Source organism: Gasterosteus aculeatus, chromosome 2 (genome assembly GCF_964276395.1).
Source record: "Gasterosteus aculeatus chromosome 2, fGasAcu3.hap1.1, whole genome shotgun sequence".
Lineage (NCBI taxonomy): Eukaryota > Metazoa > Chordata > Actinopteri > Perciformes > Gasterosteidae > Gasterosteus > Gasterosteus aculeatus.
The window spans coordinates 18,738,892-18,748,891 of record NC_135689.1 but is presented as its reverse complement, the minus strand read 5'-3'; the positions used below and the strand labels follow the sequence as shown (position 1 = coordinate 18,748,891).

At 45.9% G+C, this 10,000-nt stretch overlaps 1 protein-coding gene and 3 non-coding genes across 4 annotated transcripts in view; 3 read left to right on the top strand and 1 right to left on the bottom strand.

Annotated features, from left to right (window-relative positions):
• The window catches only part of klhdc8b (kelch domain containing 8B), a 281,616-nt gene that overhangs the window by 93,043 nt on the left and 178,573 nt on the right, over positions 1 to 10,000 (bottom strand). The window lies entirely within an intron of this gene.
• Positions 1,364 to 1,436, top strand: trnar-ccu (transfer RNA arginine (anticodon CCU)). The gene has a single exon. It is a non-coding gene; the product is annotated as a tRNA-Arg (tRNA).
• trnar-ccu (transfer RNA arginine (anticodon CCU)) lies at positions 3,052 to 3,124 on the top strand. The gene has a single exon. It is a non-coding gene; the product is annotated as a tRNA-Arg (tRNA).
• On the top strand, positions 9,075 to 9,147 carry trnar-ccu (transfer RNA arginine (anticodon CCU)). Its single transcript has one exon. It is a non-coding gene; the product is annotated as a tRNA-Arg (tRNA).

The following is a 10,000-nucleotide window of genomic DNA, read 5'->3' as shown; positions in this document are numbered from 1 at the left end:
CACAACAGGCACTTGACTCTTTCCTATCTGCCGTTGTAACGTAGGTGGAGGTGTAATTCATAGTCAAAAAACACCTTCTTGCCATTGTCCCCCAGTGTTCCAACGTGAGGTGCTAAATGAGGAAATTTGCATCCTTAAAGGACGCTGGTCCCTGCACAAGTCTATTTCTGTTAGTTGCCAAAAGGTCAGTCCTCTATACAGGGATTCATGAGCAAATCGGACCTTTTGTTACTGCCTATCATCAATGTATTGGTCCATGTTTTCAAATAATCCAAAAATCTTCAAGTCAATTGTGTCGTGACCAAATGCAGATTAGCCAAGCAAAATCTTAATCAATGTGAGGCAGTCAAAAATGATCTAGATGTAGATTGGTGAAGGAAATCGGGACTTTTTTACATGTACATATATGCCCCAGTGGCCTAATGGACAAGGCACTGGCCTCCTAAGCCAGGGATTGTGTGTTCGAGTCCCATCTGCGGTGCTTTGCAGCCGAGTGGCGCAGCGGAAGTGTGCTGGGCCCATAACCCAGAGGTCGATGGATCGAAACCATCCTCTGCTAACTGACTTTTAACCATTCTCCCACTGCATTCTAACTTGGGTGGTGAAATGATCCAAAGGTGATCATCTCAAATCAATGCGCGGCTCTTCCACAATGTTGCATTGCGCAAAAACATTATTAGGTCGATGGATCGAAACCATCCTCTGCTAACTGACTTTTAACCATTCTCCCACTGCATTCTGACTTGGGTGGTGAAATGATCCAAAGGTGATCATCTCAAATCAATGCGCGGCTCTTCCACAATGTTGCATTGCGCAAAAACATTGTTATTAGTTTCAAAGGGTTCAAAACCATGTTTCCTAGCTTTGAGTCACAACTCGTGGTCCACAGCAGAGTGGCGCAGCGGAAGCGTGCTGGGCCCATAACCCAGAGGTCGATGGATCGAAACCATCCTCTGCTAACAGGCACTTGACTCTTTCCTATCTGCCGTTGTAACGTAGGTGGAGGTGTAATTCATAGTCAAAAAACACCTTCTTGCCATTGTCCCCCAGTGTTCCAACGTGAGGTGCTAAATGAGGAAATTTGCATCCTTAAAGGACGCTGGTCCCTGCACAAGTCTATTTCTGTTAGTTGCCAAAAGGTCAGTCCTCTATACAGGGATTCATGAGCAAATTGGACCTTTTGTTACTGCCTATCATCAATGTATTGGTCCATGTTTTCAAATAATCCAAAAATCTTCAAGTCAATTGTGTCGTGACCAAATGCAGATTAGCCAAGCAAAATCTTAATCAATGTAAGGCAGTCAAAACTGATCTAGGTGTAGATTGGTGAAGGAAATTGGGACTTTTTTACATGTACATATATGCCCCAGTGGCCTAATGGACAAGGCACTGGCGTCCTAAGCCAGGGATTGTGGGTTCGAGTCCCATCTGGGGTGCTTTGCAGCAGAGTGGAGCAGCGGAAGCGTGCTGGGCCCATAACCCAGAGGTCGATGGATCGAAACCATCCTCTGCTAACTGACTTTTAACCATTCTCCCACTGCATTCTAACTTGGGTGGTGAAATGATCCAAAGGTGATCATCTCAAATCAATGCGCGGCTCTTCCACAATGTTGCATTGCGCCAAAACATTGTTATTAGTTTCAAAGGGTTCAAAACCATGTATCCTAGCTTTGAGTCACAACTCGTGCCACAACAGGCACTTGACTCTTTCCTATCTGCCGTTGTAACGTAGGTGGAGGTGTAATTCATAGTCAAAAAACACCTTCTTGCCATTGTCCCCCAGTGTTCCAACGTGAGGTGCTAAATGAGGAAATTTGCATCCTTAAAGGACGCTGGTCCCTGCACAAGTCTATTTCTGTTAGTTGCCAAAAGGTCAGTCCTCTATACAGGGATTCATGAGCAAATCGGACCTTTTGTTACTGCCTATCATCAATGTATTGGTCCATGTTTTCAAATAATCCAAAAATCTTCAAGTCAATTGTGTCGTGACCAAATGCAGATTAGCCAAGCAAAATCTTAATCAATGTGAGGCAGTCAAAAATGATCTAGATGTAGATTGGTGAAGGAAATCGGGACTTTTTTACATGTACATATATGCCCCAGTGGCCTAATGGACAAGGCACTGGCCTCCTAAGCCAGGGATTGTGTGTTCGAGTCCCATCTGCGGTGCTTTGCAGCCGAGTGGCGCAGCGGAAGTGTGCTGGGCCCATAACCCAGAGGTCGATGGATCGAAACCATCCTCTGCTAACTGACTTTTAACCATTCTCCCACTGCATTCTAACTTGGGTGGTGAAATGATCCAAAGGTGATCATCTCAAATCAATGCGCGGCTCTTCCACAATGTTGCATTGCGCAAAAACATTATTAGGTCGATGGATCGAAACCATCCTCTGCTAACTGACTTTTAACCATTCTCCCACTGCATTCTGACTTGGGTGGTGAAATGATCCAAAGGTGATCATCTCAAATCAATGCGCGGCTCTTCCACAATGTTGCATTGCGCAAAAACATTGTTATTAGTTTCAAAGGGTTCAAAACCATGTTTCCTAGCTTTGAGTCACAACTCGTGGTCCACAGCAGAGTGGCGCAGCGGAAGCGTGCTGGGCCCATAACCCAGAGGTCGATGGATCGAAACCATCCTCTGCTAACAGGCACTTGACTCTTTCCTATCTGCCGTTGTAACGTAGGTGGAGGTGTAATTCATAGTCAAAAAACACCTTCTTGCCATTGTCCCCCAGTGTTCCAACGTGAGGTGCTAAATGAGGAAATTTGCATCCTTAAAGGACGCTGGTCCCTGCACAAGTCTATTTCTGTTAGTTGCCAAAAGGTCAGTCCTCTATACAGGGATTCATGAGCAAATTGGACCTTTTGTTACTGCCTATCATCAATGTATTGGTCCATGTTTTCAAATAATCCAAAAATCTTCAAGTCAATTGTGTCGTGACCAAATGCAGATTAGCCAAGCAAAATCTTAATCAATGTAAGGCAGTCAAAACTGATCTAGGTGTAGATTGGTGAAGGAAATTGGGACTTTTTTACATGTACATATATGCCCCAGTGGCCTAATGGACAAGGCACTGGCGTCCTAAGCCAGGGATTGTGGGTTCGAGTCCCATCTGGGGTGCTTTGCAGCAGAGTGGAGCAGCGGAAGCGTGCTGGGCCCATAACCCAGAGGTCGATGGATCGAAACCATCCTCTGCTAACTGACTTTTAACCATTCTCCCACTGCATTCTAACTTGGGTGGTGAAATGATCCAAAGGTGATCATCTCAAATCAATGCGCGGCTCTTCCACAATGTTGCATTGCGCCAAAACATTGTTATTAGTTTCAAAGGGTTCAAAACCATGTATCCTAGCTTTGAGTCACAACTCGTGCCACAACAGGCACTTGACTCTTTCCTATCTGCCGTTGTAACGTAGGTGGAGGTGTAATTCATAGTCAAAAAACACCTTCTTGCCATTGTCCCCCAGTGTTCCAACGTGAGGTGCTAAATGAGGAAATTTGCATCCTTAAAGGACGCTGGTCCCTGCACAAGTCTATTTCTGTTAGTTGCCAAAAGGTCAGTCCTCTATACAGGGATTCATGAGCAAATCGGACCTTTTGTTACTGCCTATCATCAATGTATTGGTCCATGTTTTCAAATAATCCAAAAATCTTCAAGTCAATTGTGTCGTGACCAAATGCAGATTAGCCAAGCAAAATCTTAATCAATGTGAGGCAGTCAAAAATGATCTAGATGTAGATTGGTGAAGGAAATCGGGACTTTTTTACATGTACATATATGCCCCAGTGGCCTAATGGACAAGGCACTGGCCTCCTAAGCCAGGGATTGTGTGTTCGAGTCCCACCTGCGGTGCTTTGCAGCCGAGTGGCGCAGCGGAAGTGTGCTGGGCCCATAACCCAGAGGTCGATGGATCGAAACCATCCTCTGCTAACTGACTTTTAACCATTCTCCCACTGCATTCTAACTTGGGTGGTGAAATGATCCAAAGGTGATCATCTCAAATCAATGCGCGGCTCTTCCACAATGTTGCATTGCGCAAAAACATTATTAGGTCGATGGATCGAAACCATCCTCTGCTAACTGACTTTTAACCATTCTCCCACTGCATTCTGACTTGGGTGGTGAAATGATCCAAAGGTGATCATCTCAAATCAATGCGCGGCTCTTCCACAATGTTGCATTGCGCAAAAACATTGTTATTAGTTTCAAAGGGTTCAAAACCATGTTTCCTAGCTTTGAGTCACAACTCGTGGTCCACAGCAGAGTGGCGCAGCGGAAGCGTGCTGGGCCCATAACCCAGAGGTCGATGGATCGAAACCATCCTCTGCTAACTGACTTTTAACCATTCTCCCACTGCATTCTAACTTGGGTGGTGAAATGATCCAAAGGTGATCATCTCAAATCAATGCGCGGCTCTTCCACAATGTTGCATTGCGCAAAAACATTATTAGGTCGATGGATCGAAACCATCCTCTGCTAACTGACTTTTAACCATTCTCCCACTGCATTCTGACTTGGGTGGTGAAATGATCCAAAGGTGATCATCTCAAATCAATGCGCGGCTCTTCCACAATGTTGCATTGCGCAAAAACATTGTTATTAGTTTCAAAGGGTTCAAAACCATGTTTCCTAGCTTTGAGTCACAACTCGTGGTCCACAGCAGAGTGGCGCAGCGGAAGCGTGCTGGGCCCATAACCCAGAGGTCGATGGATCGAAACCATCCTCTGCTAACTGACTTTTAACCATTCTCCCACTGCATTCTAACTTGGGTGGTGAAATGATCCAAAGGTGATCATCTCAAATCAATGCGCGGCTCTTCCACAATGTTGCATTGCGCCAAAACATTGTTATTAGTTTCAAAGGGTTCAAAACCATGTATCCTAGCTTTGAGTCACAACTCGTGGTCCACAGCAGAGTGGCGCAGCGGAAGCGTGCTGGGCCCATAACCCAGAGGTCGATGGATCGAAACCATCCTCTGCTAACTGACTTTTAACCATTCTCCCACTGCATTCTAACTTGGGTGGTGAAATGATCCAAAGGTGATCATCTCAAATCAATGCGCGGGTCTTCCACAATGTTGCATTGCACAAAAACATTGTTATTAGTTTCAAAGGGTTCAAAACCATGTTTCCTAGCTTTGAGTCACAACTCGTGGTCCACAGCAGAGTGGCGCAGCGGAAGCGTGGTGGGCCCATAACCCAGAGGTCGATGGATCGAAACCATCCTCTGCTAACTGACTTTTAACCATTCTCCCACTGCATTCTAACTTGGGTGGTGAAATGATCCAAAGGTGATCATCTCAAATCAATGCGCGGCTCTTCCACAATGTTGCATTGCGCAAAAACATTGTTATTAGTTTCAAAGGGTTCAAAACCATGTATCCTAGCTTTGAGTCACGACTCGTGATCCACAGCAGAGTGGCGCAGCGGAAGCGTGCTGGGCCCATAACCCAGAGGTCGATGGATCGAAACCATCCTCTGCTAACAGGCACTTGACTCTTTCCTATCTGCCGTTGTAACGTAGGTGGAGGTGTAATTCATAGTCAAAAAACACCTTCTTGCCATTGTCCCCCAGTGTTCCAACGTGAGGTGCTAAATGGGGAAATGTGCATCCTTAAAGGACGCTGGTCCCTGCACAAGTCTATTTCTGTTAGTTGCCAAAAGGTCAGTCCTCTATACAGGGATTCATGAGCAAATCGGACCTTTTGTTACTGCCTATCATCAATGTATTGGTCCATGTTTTCAAATAATCCAAAAATCTTCAAGTCAATTGTGTCGTGACCAAATGCAGATTAGCCAAGCAAAATCTTAATCAATGTGAGGCAGTCAAAAATGATCTAGATGTAGATTGGTGAAGGAAATCGGGACTTTTTTACATGTACATATATGCCCCAGTGGCCTAATGGACAAGGCACTGGCCTCCTAAGCCAGGGATTGTGTGTTCGAGTCCCATCTGCGGTGCTTTGCAGCCGAGTGGCGCAGCGGAAGTGTGCTGGGCCCATAACCCAGAGGTCGATGGATCGAAACCATCCTCTGCTAACTGACTTTTAACCATTCTCCCACTGCATTCTAACTTGGGTGGTGAAATGATCCAAAGGTGATCATCTCAAATCAATGCGCGGCTCTTCCACAATGTTGCATTGCGCAAAAACATTATTAGGTCGATGGATCGAAACCATCCTCTGCTAACTGACTTTTAACCATTCTCCCACTGCATTCTGACTTGGGTGGTGAAATGATCCAAAGGTGATCATCTCAAATCAATGCGCGGCTCTTCCACAATGTTGCATTGCGCAAAAACATTGTTATTAGTTTCAAAGGGTTCAAAACCATGTTTCCTAGCTTTGAGTCACAACTCGTGGTCCACAGCAGAGTGGCGCAGCGGAAGCGTGCTGGGCCCATAACCCAGAGGTCGATGGATCGAAACCATCCTCTGCTAACTGACTTTTAACCATTCTCCCACTGCATTCTAACTTGGGTGGTGAAATGATCCAAAGGTGATCATCTCAAATCAATGCGCGGCTCTTCCACAATGTTGCATTGCGCCAAAACATTGTTATTAGTTTCAAAGGGTTCAAAACCATGTATCCTAGCTTTGAGTCACAACTCGTGGTCCACAGCAGAGTGGCGCAGCGGAAGCGTGCTGGGCCCATAACCCAGAGGTCGATGGATCGAAACCATCCTCTGCTAACTGACTTTTAACCATTCTCCCACTGCATTCTAACTTGGGTGGTGAAATGATCCAAAGGTGATCATCTCAAATCAATGCGCGGGTCTTCCACAATGTTGCATTGCACAAAAACATTGTTATTAGTTTCAAAGGGTTCAAAACCATGTTTCCTAGCTTTGAGTCACAACTCGTGGTCCACAGCAGAGTGGCGCAGCGGAAGCGTGGTGGGCCCATAACCCAGAGGTCGATGGATCGAAACCATCCTCTGCTAACTGACTTTTAACCATTCTCCCACTGCATTCTAACTTGGGTGGTGAAATGATCCAAAGGTGATCATCTCAAATCAATGCGCGGCTCTTCCACAATGTTGCATTGCGCAAAAACATTGTTATTAGTTTCAAAGGGTTCAAAACCATGTTTCCTAGCTTTGAGTCACAACTCGTGGTCCACAGCAGAGTGGCGCAGCGGAAGCGTGCTGGGCCCATAACCCAGAGGTCGATGGATCGAAACCATCCTCTGCTAACTGACTTTTAACCATTCTCCCACTGCATTCTAACTTGGGTGGTGAAATGATCCAAAGGTGATCATCTCAAATCAATGCGCGGCTCTTCCACAATGTTGCATTGCGCCAAAACATTGTTATTAGTTTCAAAGGGTTCAAAACCATGTATCCTAGCTTTGAGTCACAACTCGTGGTCCACAGCAGAGTGGCGCAGCGGAAGCGTGCTGGGCCCATAACCCAGAGGTCGATGGATCGAAACCATCCTCTGCTAACTGACTTTTAACCATTCTCCCACTGCATTCTAACTTGGGTGGTGAAATGATCCAAAGGTGATCATCTCAAATCAATGCGCGGCTCTTCCACAATGTTGCATTGCGCAAAAACATTGTTATTAGTTTCAAAGGGTTCAAAACCATGTTTCCTAGCTTTGAGTCACAACTCGTGGTCCACAGCAGAGTGGCGCAGCGGAAGCGTGCTGGGCCCATAACCCAGAGGTCGATGGATCGAAACCATCCTCTGCTAACTGACTTTTAACCATTCTCCCACTGCATTCTAACTTGGGTGGTGAAATGATCCAAAGGTGATCATCTCAAATCAATGCGCGGCTCTTCCACAATGTTGCATTGCGCAAAAACATTGTTATTAGTTTCAAAGGGTTCAAAACCATGTTTCCTAGCTTTGAGTCACAACTCGTGGTCCACAGCAGAGTGGCGCAGCGGAAGCGTGCTGGGCCCATAACCCAGAGGTCGATGGATCGAAACCATCCTCTGCTAACTGACTTTTAACCATTCTCCCACTGCATTCTAACTTGGGTGGTGAAATGATCCAAAGGTGATCATCTCAAATCAATGCGCGGGTCTTCCACAATGTTGCATTGCACAAAAACATTGTTATTAGTTTCAAAGGGTTCAAAACCATGTTTCCTAGCTTTGAGTCACAACTCGTGGTCCACAGCAGAGTGGCGCAGCGGAAGCGTGGTGGGCCCATAACCCAGAGGTCGATGGATCGAAACCATCCTCTGCTAACTGACTTTTAACCATTCTCCCACTGCATTCTAACTTGGGTGGTGAAATGATCCAAAGGTGATCATCTCAAATCAATGCGCGGCTCTTCCACAATGTTGCATTGCGCAAAAACATTGTTATTAGTTTCAAAGGGTTCAAAACCATGTATCCTAGCTTTGAGTCACGACTTGTGGTCCACAGCAGAGTGGCGCAGCGGAAGCGTGCTGGGCCCATAACCCAGAGGTCGATGGATCGAAACCATCCTCTGCTAACTGACTTTTAACCATTCTCCCACTGCATTCTAACTTGGGTGGTGAAATGATCCAAAGGTGATCATCTCAAATCAATGCGCGGCTCTTCCACAATGTTGCATTGCGCAAAAACATTGTTATTAGTTTCAAAGGGTTCAAAACCATGTATCCTAGCTTTGAGTCACGACTCGTGATCCACAGCAGAGATTGGAGAAGATTGGTGAAGGAAATCGGGACTAACAGGCACTTGACTCTTTCCTATCTGCCGTTGTAACGTAGGTGGAGGTGTAATTCATAGTCAAAAAACACCTTCTTGCCATTGTCCCCCAGTGTTCCAACGTGAGGTGCTAAATGGGGAAATTTGCATCGTTAAAGGACGCTGGTCCCTGCACAAGTCTATTTCTGTTAGTTGCCAAAAGCTCAGTCCTCTATACAGGGATTCATGAGCAAATCGGACCTTTTGTTACTGCCTATCATCAATGTATTGGTCCATGTTTTCAAATAATCCAAAAATCTTCAAGTCCATTGTGTCGTGACCAAATGCAGATTAGCCAAGCAAAATCTTAATCAATGTGAGGCAGTCAAAAATGATCTAGGTGTAGATTGGTGAAGGAAATCGGGACTTTTTTACATGTACATATATGCCCCAGTGGCCTAATGGACAAGGCACTGGCCTCCTAAGCCAGGGATTGTGGGTTCGAGTGCCATCTGGGGTGCTTTGCAGCAGAGTGGCGCAGCGGCAGCGTGCTGGGCCCATAACCCAGAGGTCGATGGATCGAAACCATCCTCTGCTAACTGACTTTTAACCATTCTCCCACTGCATTCTAACTTGGGTGGTGAAATGATCCAAAGGTGATCATCTCAAATCAATGCGCGGCTCTTCCACAATGTTGCATTGCGCAAAAACATTGTTATTAGTTTCAAAGGGTTCAAAACCATGTTTCCTAGCTTTGAGTCACAACTCGTGGTCCACAGCAGAGTGGCGCAGCGGAAGCGTGCTGGGCCCATAACCCAGAGGTCGATGGATCGAAACCATCCTCTGCTAACTGACTTTTAACCATTCTCCCACTGCATTCTAACTTGGGTGGTGAAATGATCCAAAGGTGATCATCTCAAATCAATGCGCGGCTCTTCCACAATGTTGCATTGCGCAAAAACATTATTAGTTTCAAAGGGTTCAAAACCATGAATCCTAGCTTTGAGTCACAACTCGTGGTCCACAGCAGAGTGGCGCAGCGGAAGCGTGCTGGGCCCATAACCCAGAGGTCGATGGATCGAAACCATCCTCTGCTAACTGACTTTTAACCATTCTCCCACTGCATTCTGACTTGGGTGGTGAAATGATCCAAAGGTGATCATCTCAAATCAATGCGCGGCTCTTCCACAATGTTGCATTGCGCAAAAACATTATTAGTTTCAAAGGGTTCAAAACCATGAATCCTAGCTTTGAGTCACAACTCGTAGTCCACAGCAGAGTGGCGCAGTGGAAGCGTGCTGGGCCCATAACCCAGAGGTCGATGGATCGAAACCATCCTCTGCTAACAGGCACCAGACTCTTTCCTATCTGCC